Raw genomic sequence first — 24,829 nt, 5'->3', positions numbered from 1 at the left:
GTGTGTGTGTGTGGTGGTTGAGTAACTTGGTGGGGTAACAGTGTAAGTGTGTGTGTGTGTGATGGGGAAGTAACTTGGTGGGGTAACAGTGTAAGTGTGTGTGATGGGGAAGTAACTTGATGGGGTAACAGTATAAGTATGTGTGTATGTGTGATGGGGAAGTAACTAGGTGGGTAACATTGTAAGTGTGTTTGTGTGTGTGGTGGGGGAGTAACTTGGTGGGGTAACAGTATAAGTGTGTGTGTGGTGGGGGAGTAACTTGGTGGGTTAACAGTGTAAGTGTGTGTGTGATGGGGAAGTAACTTGGTGGGGTAACAGTATAAGTGTGTGTGAGTGTGGTGGGGGAGTAAATTGGTGGTGTAACAGTGTAAGTCTGTGTGTGGTGGGGGAGTAACTTGGTGGGGTAACAGTGTAAGTGTGTGTGTGTAGTGGGGGAGTAACTTGGTTGGGCAACAGTGTAAGTGTGTGTGTGTGTGTTTTGGAGGTGTAACTTGGTGGGGTAACAGTGTAAGTGTGTGTGTGTGATGTGGAAGTAACTTGGTGGGGTAACAGTATAACTGTGTGTCTGTGTGGTGGGGGAGTAACTTGGTGGGGTAGCAGTGTAAGTGTGTGTGTGATGGGGAAGTAACTTGGTGGGGTAACAGTGTAAGTGTGTGTGATGGGGAAGTAACTTGGTGGGGTAACAGTATAAGTGTGTGTGTGGTGGGGGAGTAATTTGATGGGGTAACAGTGTAAGTGTGTGTGTGTGTGGTGGGGGAATAACTTGGTGGGGTAACAGTGTAAGTGTGTGTGTGTGTGATGGGGAAGTAACTTGGTGGGGTAACAGTATAAGTGTGTGTGTGGTGGGGGAGTAACTTGGTGGGGTAACAGTGTAAGTGTGTGTCAGGTGGGGGAGTAACTTGGTGTGGTAACAGTGTAAGTGTGTGTGGTCGGGGAGTAACTTGGTGGGGTAACAGTGTAAGTGTGTGTGGGGAAAGTAACTTTGTGGGGTAACAGTATAAGTGAGTGTGTGTCTGTGTGGTGGGGGTGTAACTTGGTGGGGTATCAGTGTAAGTGTGTGTGTGGTGGGGGAGTAACTTGGTGGAGTAACAGTGTAAGTGTGTGTGTGGTGGGGGAGTAACTTGGTGGAGTAACAGTGTAAGTGTGTGTGTGTGTGTGATGGGGAAGTAACTTGGTGGGGTAACAGTATAAGTGTGCGTGTGTGTGGTGGGGAGTAACTTGGTGGGGTAACAGTGTAATTGTGTGTGATGGGGAAGTAACTTGGTGGGTTAGCAGTGTAAGTGTGTGTGTGGTGGGGGTGTAACTTGGTGGGGTAACAGTGTAAGTGTGTGTGATGGGGAAGTAACTTGGTGGGGTAACAGTGTAAGTTTGTGTGTGTGTGGTGGGGGTGTAACTTGGTGGGGTAACAGTGTAAGTGTGTGTGTGTGTGTGTGTGTGGTGGGGGAGTAACTTGGTTGTGTAACAGTGTAAGTGTGTGTGTGGTGGGGGAGTAACTTGGTGGGGTAACAGTGTAAGTGTGTGTGATGGGGAAGTAACTTGGTGTGGTAACAGTATAAGTATGTGAGTATGTGTGATGGGGAAGTAACTTGGTGGGGTAACATTGTAAGTGTGTTTGTGTGTGTGGTGGGGGAGTAACTTGGTGGGGTAACAGTATAAGTGTGCGTGTGTGTGGTGGGGGAGTAACTAGGTGGGGTAACAGTGTAAGTGTGTGTGTGTGTGTGGTGGTTGAGTAACTTGGTGGGGTAACAGTGTAAGTGTTTGTGTGTGTGGTGGGGGAGTAACTTGGTGGGGTAACAGTATAAGTGTGCGTGTGTGTGGTGGGGGAGTAAGTTGGTGGGGTAACAGTGTAAGTGTGTGTGTGTGTGTGGTGGCTGAGTAACTAGGTGGGGTAACAGTGTAAGTGTGTGTGTGTGTGATGGGGAAGTAACTTGGTGGGGTAACAGTGTAAGTGTGTGTGATGGGGAAGTAACTTGATGGGGTAACAGTATAAGTACGTGAGTATGTGTGATGGGGAAGTAACTTGGTGGGTAACATTGTAAGTGTGTTTGCGTGTGTGGTGGGGGAGTAACTTGGTGGGGTAACAGTATAAGTGTGTGTGTGGTGGGGGAGTAACTTGGTGGGGTAACAGTGTAAGTGTGTGTGTGATGGGGAAGTAACTTGGTGGGGTAACAGTGTAAGTTTGTGTGTGTGGTGGGGGAGCAACTTGGTGGGGTAACAGTGTAAGTGTGTGTGTGTGGATGGGGAGTAACTTGGTGGGGTAACAGTGTAAGTGTGTGTGTGTGTGTGTGTGTGGGGGGGGAAGAACTTGGTTGGGTAATAGTATAAGTGTGTGTGTGTGTGGTGGGGGAGTAACTTGGTGGGGTAACAGTGTAAGTGTGTGTGTGATGGGGAAGTAACTTGGTGGGGTAACAGTGTAAGTGTGTGTGTGTGGTGGGGGAGTAACTTGGTGGGGTAACACTGTAAGTGTGTGTGAGAATGTGTGATGGTGAAGTAACTTGGTGGGGTAACATTTTAAGTGTGTTTGTGTGTGTGGTGGGGGAGTAACTTGGTGGGGTAACAGTATAAGTGTGCGTGTGTGTGATGGGGAAGTAACTTGGTGGGGTAACAGTATAAGTGTGCGTGTGTGTGGTGGAGGAGTAACTTGGTGGGGTAACAGTGTAAGTGTGTGTGTGATGGGGAAGTAACTTGGTGGGGTAACAGTGTAAGTGTGTGTGTGTGGTGGGGGAGTAACTTGGTGGGGTAACAGTGTAAGTGTGTGTGAGTATGTGTGATGGGGAAGTAACTTGGTGGGGTAACATTGTAAGTGTGTTTGTGTGTGTGGTGGGGGAGTAACTTGGTGGGGTAACAGTATAAGTGTGCGTGTGTGTGGTGGGGGAATAACTTGGTGGGGTAACAGTGTAAGTGTGTGTGTGTGTGTGGTGGTTGAGTAACTTGGTGGGGTAACAGTGTAAGTGTGTGTGTGTGTGATGGGGAAGTAACTTGGTGGGGTAACAGTGTAAGTGTGTGTGATGGGGAAGTAACTTGGTGTGGTAACAGTATAAGTATGTGAGTATGTGTGATGGGGAAGTAACTTGGTGGGGTAACATTGTAAGTGTGTTTGTGTGTTGTGGGGGAGTAACTAGGTGGGGTAACAGTGTAAGTGTGTGTGTGGTGGGGGAGTAACTTGGTGGGGTAACAGTGTAAGTGTTTGTCAGGTGGGGGAGTAACTTGGTGTGGTAACAGTGTAAGTGTGTGTGGTCGGGGAGTAACTTGGTGGGGTAACAGTGTAAGTGTGTGTGGGGAAAGTAACTTTGTGGGGTAACAGTATAAGTGAGTGTGTGTCTGTGTGGTGGGGGAGTAACTTGGTGGGGTAATAGTGTAAGTGTGTGTGTGGTGGGGGAGTAACTTGGTGGAGTAACAGTGTAAGTGTGTGTGTGGTGGGGGAGTAACTTGGTGGAGTAACAGTGTAAGTGTGTGTGTGTGTGTGATGGGGAAGTAACTTGGTGGGGTAACAGTATAAGTGTGCGTGTGTGTGGTGGGGGAGTAACTTGGTGGGGTAACAGTGTAAGTGTGTGTGATGGGGAAGTAACTTGGTGGGGTAGCAGTGTAAGTGTGTGTGTGGTGGGGGTGTAACTTGGTGGGGTAACAGTGTAAGTGTGTGTGATGGGGAAGTAACTTGGTGGGGTAACAGTGTAAGTGTGTGTGTGTGTGGTGGGGGTGTAACTTGGTGGGGTAACAGTGTAAGTGTGTGTGTGTGGTGGGGGAGTAACTTGGTGGGGTAACAGTGTAAGTGTGTGTGTGGTGGGGGAGTAACTTGGTGGGGTAACAGTGTAAGTGTGTTTGATGGGGAAGTAACGGTGTGGTAACAGTATAAGTATGTGAGTATGTGTGATGGGGAAGTAACTTGGTGGGGTAACATTGTAAGTGTGTTTGTGTGTGTGGTGGGGGAGTAACTTGGTGGGGTAACAGTATAAGTGTGCGTGTGTGTGGTGGGGGAGTAACTAGGTGGGGTAACAGTATAAGTGTGTGTGTGTGTGTGGTGGTTGAGTAACTTGGTGGGGTAACAGTGTAAGTGTTTGTGTGTGTGGTGGGGGAGTAACTTGGTGGGGTAACAGTATAAGTGTGCGTGTGTGTGGTGGGGGAGTAACTTGGTGTGGTAACAGTATAAGTATGTGAGTATGTGTGATGGGGAAGTAACTTGGTGGGGTAACATTGTAAGTGTGTTTGTGTGTGTGGTGGGGGTGTAACTTGGTGGGGTAACAGTGTAAGTGTGTGTGATGGGGAAGTAACTTGGTGGGGTAACAGTGTAAGTGTGTGTGTGTGTGGTGGGGGTGTAACTTGGTGGGGTAGCAGTGTAAGTGTGTGTGTGATGGGGAAGTAACTTGGTGGGGTAACAGTGTAAGTGTGTGTGATGGGGAAGTAACTTGGTGGGGTAACAGTATAAGTGTGTGTGTGGTGGGGGAGTAATTTGATGGGGTAACAGTGTAAGTGTGTGTGTGTGTGGTGGGGGAATAACTTGGTGGGGTAACAGTGTAAGTGTGTGTGTGTGTGATGGGGAAGTAACTTGGTGGGGTAACAGTATAAGTGTGTGTGTGGTGGGGGAGTAACTTGGTGGGGTAACAGTGAAAGTGTGTGTGTGGTGGGGGAGTAACTTGGTGTGGTAACAGTGTAAGTGTGTGTGGTCGGGGAGAAACTTGGTGGGGTAACAGTGTAAGTGTGTGTGGGGGAGTAACTTTGTGGGGTAACAGTATAAGTGAGTGTGTGTCTGTGTGGTGGGGGTGTAACTTGGTGGGGTAACAGTGTAAGTGTGTGTGTGGTGGGGGAGTAACTTGGTGGAGTAACAGTGTAAGTGTGTGTGTGGTGGGGGAGTAACTTGGTGGAGTAACAGTGTAAGTGTGTGTGTGTGATGGGGAAGTAACTTGGTGTGGTAACAGTGTACGTGTGTGTGTGTGTGGTGGGGGAGTAACTTGGTGGGGTAACAGTGTAAGTTTGTGTGGTGGGGGAGTAACTTGGTGGAGTAACAGTGTAAGTGTGTGTGTGTGTGTGTGATGGGGAAGTAACTTGGTGGGGTAACAGTGTACGTGTGTGTGTGTGTGGTGGGGGAGTAACTTGGTGGGGTAACAGTGCAAGTGTGTGTGGTGGGGGAGTAACTTGGTGGGGTAGCAGTGTAAGTGTGTGTGTGATGGGGAAGTCACTTGGTGTGGTAACAGTGTAAGTGTGTGTGATGGGGAAGTAACTTGGTGGGGTAACAGTGTAAGTGTGTGTGTGTGATGGGGAAGTAACTTGGCGGGGTAACAGTGTAAATGTGTGAGATGGGGAAGTAACTTGGCGGGGTAACAGTGTAAGTGTGTGTGCGGTGGGGGAGTAACTTGGTGGGGTAACAGTGTAAGTGTGTGTGATGGGGAAGTAACTTGGTGGGATAGCAGTGTAAGTGTGTGTGTGGTGGGTGTGTAACTTGGTGGGGTAACTGTGTAAGTGTGTGTGATGGGGAAGTAACTTGGTGGGGTAACAGTGTAAGTGTGTGTGTGTGTGGTGGGGGTGTAACTTGGTGGGGTAACAGTGTAAGTGTGTGTGTGGTGGGGGAGTAACTTGGTGGGGTAACAGTGTAAGTGTGTGTGATGGGGAAGTAACTTGGTGTGGAAACAGTATAAATATGTGAGTATGTGTGATGGGGAAGTAACTTGGTGGGGTAACATTTTAAGTGTGTTTGTGTGTGTGGTGGGGGAGTAACTTGGTGGGGTAACAGTATAAGTGTGTGTGTGTGTGTGGTGGGGGATTAACTTGGTGGGGTAACAGTGTAAGTGTGTGTGTGTGTGGTGGTTGAGTAACTTGGTGGGGTAACAGTGTAAGTGTTTGAGTGTGTGGTGGGGGAGTAACTTGGTGGGGTAACAGTATAAGTGTGCGTGTGTGTGGTGGGGGAATAAGTTGTTGGGGTAACAGTGTAAGTGTGTGTGTGTGTGTGTGGTGGTTGAGTAACTTGGTGGGGTAACAGTGTAAGTGTGTGTGTGTGTGATGGGGAAGTAACTTGGTGGGGTAACAGTGTAAGTGTGTGTGATGGGGAAGTAACTTGATGGGGTAACAGTATAAGTATGTGTGTATGTGTGATGGGGAAGTAACTAGGTGGGTAACATTGTAAGTGTGTTTGTGTGTGTGGTGGGGGAGTAACTTGGTGGGGTAACAGTATAAGTGTGTGTGTGGTGGGGGAGTAACTTGGTGGGTTAACAGTGTAAGTGTGTGTGTGATGGGGAAGTAACTTGGTGGGGTAACAGTATAAGTGTGTGTGAGTGTGGTGGGGGAGTAAATTGGTGGTGTAACAGTGTAAGTCTGTGTGTGGTGGGGTAGTAACTTGGTAGGGTAACAGTGTAAGTGTGTGTGTGGTCGGGGAGCAACTTGGTGGGGTAACAGTGTAAGTGTGTGTGTGTAGTGGGGGAGTAACTTGGTTGGGCAACAGTGTAAGTGTGTGTGTGTGTGTGGTGGAGGAGTAACTTGGTGGGGTAACAGTGTAAGTGTGTGTGTGTGATGTGGAAGTAACTTGGTGGGGTAACAGTATAACTGTGTGTCTGTGTGGTGGGGGAGTAACTTGGTGGGGTAGCAGTGTAAGTGTGTGTGTGATGGGGAAGTAACTTGGTGGGGTAACAGTGTAAGTGTGTGTGATGGGGAAGTAACTTGGTGGGGTAACAGTATAAGTGTGTGTGTGGTGGGGGAATAATTTGATGGGGTAACAGTGTAAGTGTTTGTGTGTGTGGTGGGGGAATAACTTGGTGGGGTAACAGTGTAAGTGTGTGTGTGTGTGATGGGGAAGTAACTTGGTGGGGTAACAGTATAAGTGTGTGTGTGGTGGGGGAGTAACTTGGTGGGGTAACAGTGTAAGTGTGTGTCAGGTGGTGGAGTAACTTGGTGTGGTAACAGTGTAAGTGTGTGTGGTCGGGGAGTAACTTGGTGGGGTAACAGTGTAAGTGTGTGTGTGTCTGTGTGGTGGGGGTGTAACTTGGTGGGGTAACAGTGTAAGTGTGTGTGTGGTGGGGGAGTAACTTGGTGGAGTAACAGTGTAAGTGTGTGTGTGGTGGGGGAGTAACTTGGTGGAGTAACAGTGTAAGTGTGTGTGTGTGTGTGTGTGATGGGGAAGTAACTTGGTTGGTTAACAGTGTAAGTGTGCGTGTGTGTGGTGGGGGAGTAAATTCGTGGGGTAATAGTGTAAGTGTGTGTGATGGGGAAGTAACTTGGTGGGGTAGCAGTGTAAGTGTGTGTGTGGTGGGGGTGTAACTTGGAGGGGTAACAGTGTAAGTGTGTGTGATGGGGAAGTAACTTGGTGGGGTAACAGTGTAAGTGTGTGTTTGTGTGGTGGGGGAGTAATTTGGTGGGGTAACAGTGCAAGTGTGTGTGGTGGGGGAGTATCTTGGTGGGGTAGCAGTGTAAGTGTGTGTGTGATGGGGAAGTCACTTGGTGTGGTAACATTGTAAGTGTGTGTGATGGGGAAGTAACTTGGTGGGGTAACAGTGTAAGTGTGTGTGTGTGATGGGGAAGTAACTTGGCGGGGTAACAGTGTAAGTGTGTGTGATGGGGAAGTAACTTGGCAGGTAACAGTGTAAGTGTGTGTGCGGTGGGGGAGTAACTTGGTGGGGTAACAGTACAACTGTGTGTCAGTGTGGTGGGGGAGTAACTTGGTGGTGTAACAGTGTAAGTCTGTGTGTGGTGGGGGAGTAACTTGGTGGGGTAACAGTGTAAGTGTGTGTGTGGTCGGGGAGCAACTTGGTGGGGTAGCAGTGTAAGTGTGTGTGTGTAGTGGGGGAGTAACTTGGTTGGGCAACAGTGTAAGTGTGTGTGTGTGTGTGGTGGAGGAGTAACTTGGTGGGGTAACAGTGTAAGTGTGTGTGTGTGATGTGGAAGTAACTTGGTGGGGTAACAGTATAACTGTGTGTCTGTGTGGTGGGGGAGTAACTTGGTGGGGTAGCAGTGTAAGTGTGTGTGATGGGGAAGTAACTTGGTGGGGTAACAGTGTAAGTGTGTGTGATGGGGAAGTAACTTGGTGGGGTAACAGTATAAGTGTGTGTGTGGTGGGGGAGTATTTTGATGGGGTAACAGTGTAAGTGTGTGTGTGTGTGGTGGGGGAATAACTTGGTGGGGTAACAGTGTAAGTGTGTGTGTGTGTGATGGGGAAGTAACTTGGTGGGGTAACAGTATAAGTGTGTGTGTGGTGGGGGAGTAACTTGGTGGGGTAACAGTGTAAGTGTGTGTCAGGTGGGGGAGTAACTTGGTGTGGTAACAGTGTAAGTGTGTGTGGTCGGGGAGTAACTTGGTGGGGTAACAGTGTAAGTGTGTGTGGGGAAAGTAACTTTGTGGGGTAACAGTATAAGTGAGTGTGTGTCTGTGTGGTGGGGGTGTAACTTGGTGGGGTAACAGTGTAAGTGTGTGTGTGGTGGGGGAGTAACTTGGTGGAGTAACAGTGTAAGTGTGTGTGTGGTGGGGGAGCAACTTGGTGGAGTAACAGTGTAAGTGTGTGTGTGTGTGTGATGGGGAAGTAACTTGGTGGGGTAACAGTATAAGTGTGCGTGTGTGTGGTGGGGGAGTAACTTGGTGGGTTAACAGTGTAATTGTGTGTGATGGGGAAGTAACTTGGTGGGGTAACAGTGTAAGTGTGTGTGTGTGTGGTGGGGATGTAACTTGGTGGGGCAACAGTGTAAGTGTGTGTGTGTGTGTGTGTGGTGGGGGAGTAACTTGGTTGGGTAACAGTGTAAGTGTGTGTGTGGAGGGGGAGTAACTTGGTGGGGTAACAGTGTAAGTGTGTGTGATGGGGAAGTAACTTGGTGTGGTAACAGTATAAGTATGTGAGTATGTGTGATGGGGAAGTAACTTGGTGGGGTAACATTGTAAGTGTGTTTGTGTGTGTGGTGGGGGAGTAACTTGGTGGGGTAACAGTATAAGTGTGCGTGTGTGTGGTGGGGGAGTAACTAGGTGGGGTAACAGTGTAAGTGTGTGTGTGTGTGTGGTGGTTGAGTAACTTGGTGGGGTAACAGTGTAAGTGTTTGAGTGTGTGGTGGGGGAGTAACATGGTGGGGTAACAGTATAAGTGTGCATGTGTGTGGTGGGGGAGTAACTTGGTGGGGTAACAGTGTAAGTGTGTGTGTGTGTGTGTGTGGTGGTTGAGTAACTTGGTGGGGTAACAGTGTAAGTGTGTGTGTGTGTGATGGGGAAGTAACTTGGTGGGGTAACAGTGTAAGTGTGTGTGATGGGGAAGTAACTTGATGGGGTAACAGTATAAGTATGTGTGTATGTGTGATGGGGAAGTAACTAGGTGGGTAACATTGTAAGTGTGTTTGTGTGTGTGGTGGGGGAGTAACTTGGTGGGGTAACAGTATAAGTGTGTGTGTGGTGGGGGAGTAACTTGGTGGGTTAACAGTGTAAGTGTGTGTGTGATGGGGAAGTAACTTGGTGGGGTAACAGTATAAGTGTGTGTGAGTGTGGTGGGGGAGTAAATTGGTGGTGTAACAGTGTAAGTCTGTGTGTGGTGGGGGAGTAACTTGGTGGGGTAACAGTGTAAGTGTGTGTGTGTAGTGGGGGAGTAACTTGGTTGGGCAACAGTGTAAGTGTGTGTGTGTGTGTTTTGGAGGTGTAACTTGGTGGGGTAACAGTGTAAGTGTGTGTGTGTGATGTGGAAGTAACTTGGTGGGGTAACAGTATAACTGTGTGTCTGTGTGGTGGGGGAGTAACTTGGTGGGGTAGCAGTGTAAGTGTGTGTGTGATGGGGAAGTAACTTGGTGGGGTAACAGTGTAAGTGTGTGTGATGGGGAAGTAACTTGGTGGGGTAACAGTATAAGTGTGTGTGTGGTGGGGGAGTAATTTGATGGGGTAACAGTGTAAGTGTGTGTGTGTGTGGTGGGGGAATAACTTGGTGGGGTAACAGTGTAAGTGTGTGTGTGTGTGATGGGGAAGTAACTTGGTGGGGTAACAGTATAAGTGTGTGTGTGGTGGGGGAGTAACTTGGTGGGGTAACAGTGTAAGTGTGTGTCAGGTGGGGGAGTAACTTGGTGTGGTAACAGTGTAAGTGTGTGTGGTCGGGGAGTAACTTGGTGGGGTAACAGTGTAAGTGTGTGTGGGGAAAGTAACTTTGTGGGGTAACAGTATAAGTGAGTGTGTGTCTGTGTGGTGGGGGTGTAACTTGGTGGGGTATCAGTGTAAGTGTGTGTGTGGTGGGGGAGTAACTTGGTGGAGTAACAGTGTAAGTGTGTGTGTGGTGGGGGAGTAACTTGGTGGAGTAACAGTGTAAGTGTGTGTGTGTGTGTGATGGGGAAGTAACTTGGTGGGGTAACAGTATAAGTGTGCGTGTGTGTGGTGGGGAGTAACTTGGTGGGGTAACAGTGTAATTGTGTGTGATGGGGAAGTAACTTGGTGGGTTAGCAGTGTAAGTGTGTGTGTGGTGGGGGTGTAACTTGGTGGGGTAACAGTGTAAGTGTGTGTGATGGGGAAGTAACTTGGTGGGGTAACAGTGTAAGTGTGTGTGTGTGTGGTGGGGGTGTAACTTGGTGGGGTAACAGTGTAAGTGTGTGTGTGTGTGTGTGTGTGGTGGGGGAGTAACTTGGTTGTGTAACAGTGTAAGTGTGTGTGTGGTGGGGGAGTAACTTGGTGGGGTAACAGTGTAAGTGTGTGTGATGGGGAAGTAACTTGGTGTGGTAACAGTATAAGTATGTGAGTATGTGTGATGGGGAAGTAACTTGGTGGGGTAACATTGTAAGTGTGTTTGTGTGTGTGGTGGGGGAGTAACTTGGTGGGGTAACAGTATAAGTGTGCGTGTGTGTGGTGGGGGAGTAACTAGGTGGGGTAACAGTGTAAGTGTGTGTGTGTGTGTGGTGGTTGAGTAACTTGGTGGGGTAACAGTGTAAGTGTTTGTGTGTGTGGTGGGGGAGTAACTTGGTGGGGTAACAGTATAAGTGTGCGTGTGTGTGGTGGGGGAGTAAGTTGGTGGGGTAACAGTGTAAGTGTGTGTGTGTGTGTGGTGGCTGAGTAACTAGGTGGGGTAACAGTGTAAGTGTGTGTGTGTGTGATGGGGAAGTAACTTGGTGGGGTAACAGTGTAAGTGTGTGTGATGGGGAAGTAACTTGATGGGGTAACAGTATAAGTACGTGAGTATGTGTGATGGGGAAGTAACTTGGTGGGTAACATTGTAAGTGTGTTTGCGTGTGTGGTGGGGGAGTAACTTGGTGGGGTAACAGTATAAGTGTGTGTGTGGTGGGGGAGTAACTTGGTGGGGTAACAGTGTAAGTGTGTGTGTGATGGGGAAGTAACTTGGTGGGGTAACAGTGTAAGTTTGTGTGTGTGGTGGGGGAGCAACTTGGTGGGGTAACAGTGTAAGTGTGTGTGTGTGTGGATGGGGAGTAACTTGGTGGGGTAACAGTGTAAGTGTGTGTGTGTGTGTGTGTGGGGGGGGAAGAACTTGGTTGGGTAATAGTATAAGTGTGTGTGTGTGTGGTGGGGGAGTAACTTGGTGGGGTAACAGTGTAAGTGTGTGTGTGATGGGGAAGTAACTTGGTGGGGTAACAGTGTAAGTGTGTGTGTGTGGTGGGGGAGTAACTTGGTGGGGTAACACTGTAAGTGTGTGTGAGAATGTGTGATGGGGAAGTAACTTGGTGGGGTAACATTTTAAGTGTGTTTGTGTGTGTGGTGGGGGAGTAACTTGGTGGGGTAACAGTATAAGTGTGCGTGTGTGTGATGGGGAAGTAACTTGGTGGGGTAACAGTATAAGTGTGCGTGTGTGTGGTGGAGGAGTAACTTGGTGGGGTAACAGTGTAAGTGTGTGTGTGATGGGGAAGTAACTTGGTGGGGTAACAGTGTAAGTGTGTGTGTGTGGTGGGGGAGTAACTTGGTGGGGTAACAGTGTAAGTGTGTGTGAGTATGTGTGATGGGGAAGTAACTTGGTGGGGTAACATTGTAAGTGTGTTTGTGTGTGTGGTGGGGGAGTAACTTGGTGGGGTAACAGTATAAGTGTGCGTGTGTGTGGTGGGGGAATAACTTGGTGGGGTAACAGTGTAAGTGTGTGTGTGTGTGTGGTGGTTGAGTAACTTGGTGGGGTAACAGTGTAAGTGTGTGTGTGTGTGATGGGGAAGTAACTTGGTGGGGTAACAGTGTAAGTGTGTGTGATGGGGAAGTAACTTGGTGTGGTAACAGTATAAGTATGTGAGTATGTGTGATGGGGAAGTAACTTGGTGGGGTAACATTGTAAGTGTGTTTGTGTGTTGTGGGGGAGTAACTAGGTGGGGTAACAGTGTAAGTGTGTGTGTGGTGGGGGAGTAACTTGGTGGGGTAACAGTGTAAGTGTTTGTCAGGTGGGGGAGTAACTTGGTGTGGTAACAGTGTAAGTGTGTGTGGTCGGGGAGTAACTTGGTGGGGTAACAGTGTAAGTGTGTGTGGGGAAAGTAACTTTGTGGGGTAACAGTATAAGTGAGTGTGTGTCTGTGTGGTGGGGGAGTAACTTGGTGGGGTAATAGTGTAAGTGTGTGTGTGGTGGGGGAGTAACTTGGTGGAGTAACAGTGTAAGTGTGTGTGTGGTGGGGGAGTAACTTGGTGGAGTAACAGTGTAAGTGTGTGTGTGTGTGTGATGGGGAAGTAACTTGGTGGGGTAACAGTATAAGTGTGCGTGTGTGTGGTGGGGGAGTAACTTGGTGGGGTAACAGTGTAAGTGTGTGTGATGGGGAAGTAACTTGGTGGGGTAGCAGTGTAAGTGTGTGTGTGGTGGGGGTGTAACTTGGTGGGGTAACAGTGTAAGTGTGTGTGATGGGGAAGTAACTTGGTGGGGTAACAGTGTAAGTGTGTGTGTGTGTGGTGGGGGTGTAACTTGGTGGGGTAACAGTGTAAGTGTGTGTGTGTGGTGGGGGAGTAACTTGGTGGGGTAACAGTGTAAGTGTGTGTGTGGTGGGGGAGTAACTTGGTGGGGTAACAGTGTAAGTGTGTTTGATGGGGAAGTAATGGTGTGGTAACAGTATAAGTATGTGAGTATGTGTGATGGGGAAGTAACTTGGTGGGGTAACATTGTAAGTGTGTTTGTGTGTGTGGTGGGGGAGTAACTTGGTGGGGTAACAGTATAAGTGTGCGTGTGTGTGGTGGGGGAGTAACTAGGTGGGGTAACAGTATAAGTGTGTGTGTGTGTGTGGTGGTTGAGTAACTTGGTGGGGTAACAGTGTAAGTGTTTGTGTGTGTGGTGGGGGAGTAACTTGGTGGGGTAACAGTATAAGTGTGCGTGTGTGTGGTGGGGGAGTAACTTGGTGTGGTAACAGTATAAGTATGTGAGTATGTGTGATGGGGAAGTAACTTGGTGGGGTAACATTGTAAGTGTGTTTGTGTGTGTGGTGGGGGTGTAACTTGGTGGGGTAACAGTGTAAGTGTGTGTGATGGGGAAGTAACTTGGTGGGGTAACAGTGTAAGTGTGTGTGTGTGTGGTGGGGGTGTAACTTGGTGGGGTAGCAGTGTAAGTGTGTGTGTGATGGGGAAGTAACTTGGTGGGGTAACAGTGTAAGTGTGTGTGATGGGGAAGTAACTTGGTGGGGTAACAGTATAAGTGTGTGTGTGGTGGGGGAGTAATTTGATGGGGTAACAGTGTAAGTGTGTGTGTGTGTGGTGGGGGAATAACTTGGTGGGGTAACAGTGTAAGTGTGTGTGTGTGTGATGGGGAAGTAACTTGGTGGGGTAACAGTATAAGTGTGTGTGTGGTGGGGGAGTAACTTGGTGGGGTAACAGTGAAAGTGTGTGTGTGGTGGGGGAGTAACTTGGTGTGGTAACAGTGTAAGTGTGTGTGGTCGGGGAGAAACTTGGTGGGGTAACAGTGTAAGTGTGTGTGGGGGAGTAACTTTGTGGGGTAACAGTATAAGTGAGTGTGTGTCTGTGTGGTGGGGGTGTAACTTGGTGGGGTAACAGTGTAAGTGTGTGTGTGGTGGGGGAGTAACTTGGTGGAGTAACAGTGTAAGTGTGTGTGTGGTGGGGGAGTAACTTGGTGGAGTAACAGTGTAAGTGTGTGTGTGTGATGGGGAAGTAACTTGGTGTGGTAACAGTGTACGTGTGTGTGTGTGTGGTGGGGGAGTAACTTGGTGGGGTAACAGTGTAAGTTTGTGTGGTGGGGGAGTAACTTGGTGGAGTAACAGTGTAAGTGTGTGTGTGTGTGTGTGATGGGGAAGTAACTTGGTGGGGTAACAGTGTACGTGTGTGTGTGTGTGGTGGGGGAGTAACTTGGTGGGGTAACAGTGCAAGTGTGTGTGGTGGGGGAGTAACTTGGTGGGGTAGCAGTGTAAGTGTGTGTGTGATGGGGAAGTCACTTGGTGTGGTAACAGTGTAAGTGTGTGTGATGGGGAAGTAACTTGGTGGGGTAACAGTGTAAGTGTGTGTGTGTGATGGGGAAGTAACTTGGCGGGGTAACAGTGTAAATGTGTGAGATGGGGAAGTAACTTGGCGGGGTAACAGTGTAAGTGTGTGTGCGGTGGGGGAGTAACTTGGTGGGGTAACAGTGTAAGTGTGTGTGATGGGGAAGTAACTTGGTGGGGTAGCAGTGTAAGTGTGTGTGTGGTGGGTGTGTAACTTGGTGGGGTAACTGTGTAAGTGTGTGTGATGGGGAAGTAACTTGGTGGGGTAACAGTGTAAGTGTGTGTGTGTGTGGTGGGGGTGTAACTTGGTGGGGTAACAGTGTAAGTGTGTGTGTGGTGGGGGAGTAACTTGGTGGGGTAACAGTGTAAGTGTGTGTGATGGGGAAGTAACTTGGTGTGGAAACAGTATAAGTATGTGAGTATGTGTGATGGGGAAGTAACTTGGTGGGGTAACATTTTAAGTGTGTTTGTGTGTGTGGTGGGGGAGTAACTTGGTGGGGTAACAGTATAAGTGTGTGTGTGTGTGTGGTGGGGGATTAACTTGGTGGGGTAACAGTGTAAGTGTGTGTGTGTGTGGTGGTTGAGTAACTTGGTGGGGTAACAGTGTAAGTGTTTGAGTGTGTGGTGGGGGAGTAACTTGGTGGGGTAACAGTATAAGTGTGCGTGTGTGTGGTGGGGGAATAAGTTGTTGGGGTAACAGTGTAAGTGTGTGTGTGTGTGTGTGGTGGTTGAGTAACTTGGTGGGGTAACAGTGTAAGTGTGTGTGTGTGTGATGGGGAAGTAACTTGGTGGGGTAACAGTGTAAGTGTGTGTGATGGGGAAGTAACTTGATGGGGTAACAGTATAAGTATGTGTGTATGTGTGATGGGGAAGTAACTAGGTGGGTAACATTGTAAGTGTGTTTGTGTGTGTGGTGGGGGAGTAACTTGGTGGGGTAACAGTATAAGTGTGTGTGTGGTGGGGGAGTAACTTGGTGGGTTAACAGTGTAAGTGTGTGTGTGATGGGGAAGTAACTTGGTGGGGTAACAGTATAAGTGTGTGTGAGTGTGGTGGGGGAGTAAATTGGTGGTGTAACAGTGTAAGTCTGTGTGTGGTGGGGTAGTAACTTGGTAGGGTAACAGTGTAAGTGTGTGTGTGGTCGGGGAGCAACTTGGTGGGGTAACAGTGTAAGTGTGTGTGTGTAGTGGGGGAGTAACTTGGTTGGGCAACAGTGTAAGTGTGTGTGTGTGTGTGGTGGAGGAGTAACTTGGTGGGGTAACAGTGTAAGTGTGTGTGTGTGATGTGGAAGTAACTTGGTGGGGTAACAGTATAACTGTGTGTCTGTGTGGTGGGGGAGTAACTTGGTGGGGTAGCAGTGTAAGTGTGTGTGTGATGGAGAAGTAACTTGGTGGGGTAACAGTGTAAGTGTGTGTGATGGGGAAGTAACTTGGTGGGGTAACAGTATAAGTGTGTGTGTGGTGGGGGAATAATTTGATGGGGTAACAGTGTAAGTGTTTGTGTGTGTGGTGGGGGAATAACTTGGTGGGGTAACAGTGTAAGTGTGTGTGTGTGTGATGGGGAAGTAACTTGGTGGGGTAACAGTATAAGTGTGTGTGTGGTGGGGGAGTAACTTGGTGGGGTAACAGTGTAAGTGTGTGTCAGGTGGTGGAGTAACTTGGTGTGGTAACAGTGTAAGTGTGTGTGGTCGGGGAGTAACTTGGTGGGGTAACAGTGTAAGTGTGTGTGTGTCTGTGTGGTGGGGGTGTAACTTGGTGGGGTAACAGTGTAAGTGTGTGTGTGGTGGGGGAGTAACTTGGTGGAGTAACAGTGTAAGTGTGTGTGTGGTGGGGGAGTAACTTGGTGGAGTAACAGTGTAAGTGTGTGTGTGTGTGTGTGTGATGGGGAAGTAACTTGGTTGGTTAACAGTGTAAGTGTGCGTGTGTGTGGTGGGGGAGTAAATTCGTGGGGTAATAGTGTAAGTGTGTGTGATGGGGAAGTAACTTGGTGGGGTAGCAGTGTAAGTGTGTGTGTGGTGGGGGTGTAACTTGGAGGGGTAACAGTGTAAGTGTGTGTGATGGGGAAGTAACTTGGTGGGGTAACAGTGTAAGTGTGTGTTTGTGTGGTGGGGGTGTAACTTGGTGGGGTAACAGTGTGAGTGTGTGTGTGTGTGTGTGTGTGTGTGTGGTGGGGGAGTAACTTGGTTGGGTAACAGTGTAAGTGTGTGTGTGGTGGGGGAGTAACTTGGTGGGGTAACAGTGTAAGTTTGTGTGATGGGGAAGTAACTTGGTGTGGTAACAGTATAAGTATGTGAGTATGTGTGATGGGGAAGTAACTTGGTGGGGTAACATTGTAAGTGTGTTTGTGTGTGTGGTGGGGGAGTAACTTGGTGGGGTAACAGTATAAGTGTGCGTGTGTGTGGTGGGGGAGTAACTAGGTGGGGTAACAGTGTAAGTGTGTGTGCGTGTGTGGTGGTTGAGTAACTTGGTGGGGTAACAGTGTAAGTGTTTGTGTGTGTGGTGGGGGAGTAACTTGGTGGGGTAACAGTATAAGTGTGAGTGTGTGTGGAGGGGGAGTAAGTTGGTGGGGTAACAGTGTAAGTGTGTGTGTGTGTGTGGTGGTTGAGTAACTAGGTGGGGTAACAGTGTAAGTGTGTGTGTGTGTGATGGGGAAGTAACTTGGTGGGGTAACAGTGTAAGTGTGTGTGATGGGGAAGTAACTTGATGGGGTAACAGTATAAGTACGTGAGTATGTGTGATGGGGAAGTAACTTGGTGGGTACCATTGTAAGTGTGTTTGCGTGTGTGGTGGGGGAGTAACTTGGTGGGGTAACAGTATAAGTGTGTGTGTGGTGGGGGAGTAACTTAGTGGGGTAACAGTGTAAGTGTGTGTGTGATGGGGAAGTAACTTGGTGGGGTAACAGTGTAAGTTTGTGTGTGTGGTGGGATAGCAACTTGGTGGGGTAACAGTGTAAGTGTGTGTGTGTGGATGGGGAGTAACTTGGTGGGGTAACAGTGTAAGTGTGTGTGTGTGTGTGGGGGGGGAAGAACTTGGTTGGGTAATAGTATAAGTGTGTGTGTGTGTGGTGGGGGAGTAACTTGGTGGGGTAACAGTGTAAGTGTGTGTGTGATGGGGAAGTAACTTGGTGGGGTAACAGTGTAAGTGTGTGTGTGTGGTGGGGGAGTAACTTGGTGGGGTAACACTGTAAGTGTGTGTTAGTATGTGTGATGGGGAAGTAACTTGGTGGGGTAACATTTTAAGTGTGTTTGTGTGTGTGGTGGGGGAGTAACTTGGTGGGGTAACAGTATAAGTGTGCGTGTGTGTGATGGGGAAGTAACTTGGTGGGGTAACAGTATAAGTGTGCGTGTGTGTGGTGGAGGAGTAACTTGGTGGGATAACAGTGTAAGTGTGTGTGTGATGGGGAAGTAACTTGGTGGGGTAAGAGTGTAAGTGTGTGTGTGTGGTGGGGGAGTCACTTGGTGGGGTAACAGTGTAAGTGTGTGTGAGTATGTGTGATGGGGAAGTAACTTGGTGGGGTAACATTGTAAGTGTGTTTGTGTGTGTGGTGGGGGAGTAACTTGGTGGGGTAACAGTATAAGTGTGCGTGTGTGTGGTGGGGGAATAACTTGGTGGGGTAACAGTGTAAGTGTGTGTGTGTGTGTGGTAGTTGAGTAACTTGGTGGGGTAACAGTGTAAGTGTGTGTGTGTGTGATGGTGAAGTAACTTGGTGGGGTAACAGTGTAAGTGTGTGTGATGGGGAAGTAACTTGGTGTGGTAACAGTATAAGTATGTGAGTATGTGTGATGGGGAAGTAACTTGGTGGGGTAACATTGTAAGTGTGTTTGTGTGTTGTGGGGGAGTAACTAGGTGGGGTAACAGTGTAAGTGTGTGTGTGGTGGGGGAGTAACTTGGTGGGGTAACAGTGTAAGTGTTTGTCAGGTGGGGGAGTAACTTGGTGTGGTAACAGTGTAAGTGTGTGTTGTCGGGGAGTAACTTGGTTGGGTAACAGTGTAAGTGTCTGTGGGGAAAGTAACTTTGTGGGGTAACAGTATAAGTGAGTGTGTGTCTGTGTGGTGGGGGAGTAACTTGGTGGGGTAACAGTGTAAGTGTGTGTGTGGTGGGGGAGTAACTTGGTGGAGTAACAGTGTAAGTGTGTGTGTGGTGGGGGAGTAACTTGGTGGAGCAACAGTGTAAGTGTGTGTGTGTGTGTGATGGGGAAGTAACTTGGTGGGGTAACAGTATAAGTGTGCGTGTGTGTGGTGGGGGAGTAACTTGGTGGGGTAACAGTGTAAGTGTGTGTGATGGGGAAGTAACTTGGTGGGGTAGCAGTGTAAGTGTGTGTGTGGTGGGGGTGTAACTTGGTGGGGTAACAGTGTAAGTGTGTGTGATGGGGAAGTAACTTGGTGGGGTAACAGTGTAAGTGTGTGTGTGTGTGGTGGGGGTTTAACTTGGTGGGGTAACAGTGTAAGTGTGTGTGTGTGGTGGGGGAGTAACTTGGTGGGGTAACAGTGTAAGTGTGTGTGTGGTGGGGGAGTAACTTGGTGGGGTAACAGTGTAAGTGTGTGTGTGGTGGGGGAGTAACTTGGTGGGGTAACAGTGTAAGTGTGTTTGATGGGGAAGTAACGGTGTGGTAACAGTATAAGTATGTGAGTATGTGTGATGGGGAAGTAACTTGGTGGGGTAACATTGTAAGTGTGTTTGTGTGTGTGGTGGGGGAGTAACTTGGTGGGGTAACAGTATAAGTGTGCGTGTGTGTGGTGGGGGAGTAACTAGGTGGGGTAACAGTATAAGTGTGTGTGTGTGTGTGGTGGTTGAGTAACTTGGTGGGGTAACAGTGTAAGTGTTTGTGTGTGTGGTGGGGGAGTAACTTGGTGGGGTAACAGTATAAGTGTGCGTGTGTGTGGTGGGGGAGTAACTTGGTGTGGTAACAGTATAAGTATGTGAGTATGTGTGATGGGGAAGTAACTTGGTGGGGTAACATTGTAAGTGTGTTTGTGTGTGTGGTGGGGGTGTAACTTGGTGGGGTAACAGTGTAAGTGTGTGTGATGGGGAAGTAACTTGGTGGGGTAACAGTGTAAGTGTGTGTGTGTGTGGTGGGGGTGTAACTTGGTGGGGTAGCAGTGTAAGTGTGTGTGTGATGGGGAAGTAACTTGGTGGGGTAACAGTGTAAGTGTGTGTGATGGCGAAGTAACTTGGTGGGGTAACAGTATAAGTGTGTGTGTGGTGGGGGAGTAATTTGATGGGGTAACAGTGTAAGTGTGTGTGTGTGCTGGGGGAATAACTTGGTGGGGTAACAGTGTAAGTGTGTGTGTGTGTGATGGGGAAGTAACTTGGTGGGGTAACAGTATAAGTGTGTGTGTGGTGGGGGAGTAACTTGGTGGGGTAACAGTGAAAGTGTGTGTGTGGTGGGGGAGTAACTTGGTGTGGTAACAGTGTAAGTGTGTGTGGTCGGGGAGAAACTTGGTGGGGTAACAGTGTAAGTGTGTGTGGGGGAGTAACTTTGTGGGGTAACAGTATAAGTGAGTCTGTGTCTGTGTGGTGGGGGTGTAACTTGGTGGGGTAACAGTGTAAGTGTGTGTGTGGTGGGGGAGTAACTTGGTGGAGTAACAGTGTAAGTGTGTGTGTGGTGGGGGAGTAACTTGGTGGAGTAACAGTGTAAGTGTGTGTGTGTGATGGGGAAGTAACTTGGTGTGGTAACAGTGTACGTGTGTGTGTGTGTGGTGGGGGAGTAACTTGGTGGGGTAACAGTGTAAGTTTGTGTGGTGGGGGAGTAACTTGGTGGAGTAACAGTGTAAGTGTGTGTTGTCGGGGAGTAACTTGGTTGGGTAACAGTGTAAGTGTCTGTGGGGAAAGTAACTTTGTGGTGTAACAGTATAAGTGAGTGTGTGTCTGTGTGGTGGGGGAGTAACTTGGTGGGGTAACAGTGTAAGTGTGTGTGTGGTGGGGGAGTAACTTGGTGGAGTAACAGTGTAAGTGTGTGTGTGGTGGGGGAGTAACTTGGTGGAGCAACAGTGTAAGTGTGTGTGTGTGTGTGATGGGGAAGTAACTTGGTGGGGTAACAGTATAAGTGTGCGTGTGTGTGGTGGGGGAGTAACTTGGTGGGGTAACAGTGTAAGTGTGTGTGATGGGGAAGTAACTTGGTGGGGTAGCAGTGTAAGTGTGTGTGTGGTGGGGGTGTAACTTGGTGGGGTAACAGTGTAAGTGTGTGTGATGGGGAAGTAACTTGGTGGGGTAACAGTGTAAGTGTGTGTGTGTGGTGGGGGAGTAACTTGGTGGGGTAACAGTGTAAGTGTGTGTGTGGTGGGGGAGTAACTTGGTGGGGTAACAGTGTAAGTGTGTTTGATGGGGAAGTAACGGTGTGGTAACAGTATAAGTATGTGAGTATGTGTGATGGGGAAGTAACTTGGTGGGGTAACATTGTAAGTGTGTTTGTGTGTGTGGTGGGGGAGTAACTTGGTGGGGTAACAGTATAAGTGTGCGTGTGTGTGGTGGGGGAGTAACTAGGTGGGGTAACAGTATTAGTGTGTGTGTGTGTGTGTGGTGGTTGAGTAACTTGGTGGGGTAACAGTGTAAGTGTTTGTGTGTGTGGTGGGGGAGTAACTTGGTGGGGTAACAGTATAAGTGTGCGTGTGTGTGGTGGGGGAGTAACTTGGTGTGGTAACAGTATAAGTATGTGAGTATGTGTGATGGGGAAGTAACTTGGTGGGGTAACATTGTAAGTGTGTTTGTGTGTGTGGTGGGGGTGTAACTTGGTGGGGTAACAGTGTAAGTGTGTGTGATGGGGAAGTAACTTGGTGGGGTAACAGTGTAAGTGTGTGTGTGTGTGGTGGGGGTGTAACTTGGTGGGGTAGCAGTGTAAGTGTGTGTGTGATGGGGAAGTAACTTGGTGGGGTAACAGTGTAAGTGTGTGTGATGGCGAAGTAACTTGGTGGGGTAACAGTATAAGTGTGTGTGTGGTGGGGGAGTAATTTGATGGGGTAACAGTGTAAGTGTGTGTGTGTGTGCTGGGGGAATAACTTGGTGGGGTAACAGTGTAAGTGTGTGTGTGTGTGATGGGGAAGTAACTTGGTGGGGTAACAGTATAAGTGTGTGTGTGGTGGGGGAGTAACTTGGTGGGGTAACAGTGAAAGTGTGTGTGTGGTGGGGGAGTAACTTGGTGTGGTAACAGTGTAAGTGTGTGTGGTCGGGGAGAAACTTGGTGGGGTAACAGTGTAAGTGTGTGTGGGGGAGTAACTTTGTGGGGTAACAGTATAAGTGAGTGTGTGTCTGTGTGGTGGGGGTGTAACTTGGTGGGGTAACAGTGTAAGTGTGTGTGTGGTGGGGGAGTAACTTGGTGGAGTAACAGTGTAAGTGTGTGTGTGGTGGGGGAGTAACTTGGTGGAGTAACAGTGTAAGTGTGTGTGTGTGATGGGGAAGTAACTTGGTGTGGTAACAGTGTACGTGTGTGTGTGTGTGGTGGGGGAGTAACTTGGTGGGGTAACAGTGTAAGTTTGTGTGGTGGGGGAGTAACTTGGTGGAGTAACAGTGTAAGTGTGTGTGTGTGTGATGGGGAAGTAACTTGGTGGGGTAACAGTGTACGTGTGTGTGTGTGTGGTGGGGGAGTAACTTGGTGGGGTAACAGTGCAAGTGTGTGTGGTGGGGGAGTAACTTGGTGGGGTAGCAGTGTAAGTGTGTGTGTGATGGGGAAGTCACTTGGTGTGGTAACAGTGTAAGTGTGTGTGATGGGGAAGTAACTTGGTGGGGTAACAGTGTAAGTGTGTGTGTGTGATGGGGAAGTAACTTGGCGGGGTAACAGTGTAAGTGTGTGAGATGGGGAAGTAACTTGGCGGGGTAACAGTGTAAGTGTGTGTGCGGTGGGGGAGTAACTTGGTGGGGTAACAGTGTAAGTGTGTGTGATGGGGAAGTAACTTGGTGGGGTAGCAGTGTAAGTGTGTGTGTGGTGGGGGTGTAACTTGGTGGGGTAACTGTGTAAGTGTGTGTGATGGGGAAGTAACTTGGTGGGGTAACAGTGTAAGTGTGTGTGTGTGTGGTGGGGGTGTAACTTGGTGGGGTAACAGTGTAAGTGTGTGTGTGGTGGGGGAGTAACTTGGTGGGGTAACAGTGTAAGTGTGTGTGATGGGGAAGTAACTTGGTGTGGAAACAGTATAAGTATGTGAGTATGTGTGATGGGGAAGTAACTTGGTGGGGTAACATTTTAAGTGTGTTTGTGTGTGTGGTGGGGGAGTAACTTGGTGGGGTAACAGTATAAGTGTGTGTGTGTGTGTGTGGTGGGGGTTTAACTTGGTGGGGTAACAGTGTAAGTGTGTGTGTGTGTGGTGGGGGAGTAACTTGGTGGGGTAACAGTATAAGTGTGCGTGTGTGTGGTGGGGGAGTAAGTTGTTGGGGTAACAGTGTAAGTGTGTGTGTGTGTGTGTGGTGGTTGAGTAACTTGGTGGGGTAACAGTGTAAGTGTGTGTGTGTGTGATGGGGAAGTAACTTGGTGGGGTAACAGTGTAAGTGTGTGTGATGGGGAAGTAAATTGATGGGGTAACAGTATAAGTATGTGTGTATGTGTGATGGGGAAGTAACTAGGTGGGTAACATTGTAAGTGTGTTTGTGTGTGTGGTGGGGGAGTAACTTGGTGGGGTAACAGTATAAGTGTGTGTGTGGTGGGGGAGTAACTTGGTGGGTTAACAGTGTAAGTGTGTGTGTGATGGGGAAGTAACTTGGTGGGGTAACAGTATAAGTGTGTGTGTGGTGGGGGAGTAACTTGGTGGAGTAACAGTGTAAGTGTGTGTGTGGTGGGGGAGTAACTTGGTGGAGTAACAGTGTAAGTGTGTGTGTGTGATGGGGAAGTAACTTGGTGTGGTAACAGTGTACGTGTGTGTGTGTGTGGTGGGGGAGTAACTTGGTGGGGTAACAGTGTAAGTTTGTGTGGTGGGGGAGTAACTTGGTGGAGTAACAGTGTAAGTGTGTGTGTGTGTGTGTGATGGGGAAGTAACTTGGTGGGGTAACAGTGTACGTGTGTGTGTGTGTGGTGGGGGAGTAACTTGGTGGGGTAACAGTGCAAGTGTGTGTGGTGGGGGAGTAACTTGGTGGGGTAGCAGTGTAAGTGTGTGTGTGATGGGGAAGTCACTTGGTGTGGTAACAGTGTAAGTGTGTGTGATGGGGAAGTAACTTGGTGGGGTAACAGTGTAAGTGTGTGTGTGTGATGGGGAAGTAACTTGGCGGGGTAACAGTGTAAGTGTGTGAGATGGGGAAGTAACTTGGCGGGGTAACAGTGTAAGTGTGTGTGCGGTGGGGGAGTAACTTGGTGGGGTAACAGTGTAAGTGTGTGTGATGGGGAAGTAACTTGGTGGGGTAGCAGTGTAAGTGTGTGTGTGGTGGGGGTGTAACTTGGTGGGGTAACTGTGTAAGTGTGTGTGATGGGGAAGTAACTTGGTGGGGTAACAGTGTAAGTGTGTGTGTGTGTGGTGGGGGTGTAACTTGGTGGGGTAACAGTGTAAGTGTGTGTGTGGTGGGGGAGTAACTTGGTGGGGTAACAGTGTAAGTGTGTGTGATGGGGAAGTAACTTGGTGTGGAAACAGTATAAGTATGTGAGTATGTGTGATGGGGAAGTAACTTGGTGGGGTAACATTTTAAGTGTGTTTGTGTGTGTGGTGGGGGAGTAACTTGGTGGGGTAACAGTATAAGTGTGTGTGTGTGTGTGTGTGGTGGGGGTTTAACTTGGTGGGGTAACAGTGTAAGTGTGTGTGTGTGTGGTGGGGGAGTAACTTGGTGGGGTAACAGTATAAGTGTGCGTGTGTGTGGTGGGGGAGTAAGTTGTTGGGGTAACAGTGTAAGTGTGTGTGTGTGGTGGTTGAGTAACTTGGTGGGGTAACAGTGTAAGTGTGTGTGTGTGTGATGGGGAAGTAACTTGGTGGGGTAACAGTGTAAGTGTGTGTGATGGGGAAGTAACTTGATGGGGTAACAGTATAAGTATGTGTGTATGTGTGATGGGGAAGTAACTAGGTGGGTAACATTGTAAGTGTGTTTGTGTGTGTGGTGGGGGAGTAACTTGGTGGGGTAACAGTATAAGTGTGTGTGTGGTGGGGGAGTAACTTGGTGGGTTAACAGTGTAAGTGTGTGTGTGATGGGGAAGTAACTTGGTGGGGTAACAGTATAAGTGTGTGTGAGTGTGGTGGGGGAGTAAATTGGTGGTGTAACAGTGTAAGTTTGTGTGTGGTGGGGTTGTAACTTGGTAGGGTAACAGTGTAAGTGTGTGTGTGGTCGGGGAGCAACTTGGTGGGGTAACAGTGTAAGTGTGTGTGTGTAGTGGGGGAGTAACTTGGTTGGGCAACAGTGTAAGTGTGTGTGTGTGTGTGGTGGAGGAGTAACTTGGTGGGGTAACAGTGTAAGTGTGTGTGTGTGATGTGGAAGTAACTTGGTGGGGTAACAGTATAACTGTGTGTCTGTGTGGTGGGGGAGTAACTTGGTGGGGTAGCAGTGTAAGTGTGTGTGTGATGGGGAAGTAACTTGGTGGGGTAACAGTGTAAGTGTGTGTGATGGGGAAGT

The sequence above is a fragment of the Taudactylus pleione genome, unplaced genomic scaffold (genome assembly GCF_031769625.1).
Source record: "Taudactylus pleione unplaced genomic scaffold, aTauple2 ptg000506l, whole genome shotgun sequence".
Classification (NCBI taxonomy): Eukaryota; Metazoa; Chordata; class Amphibia; order Anura; family Myobatrachidae; genus Taudactylus; species Taudactylus pleione.
The sequence above is the reverse complement of the archived record's forward strand: the minus strand, read 5'-3'. Positions refer to the sequence as shown.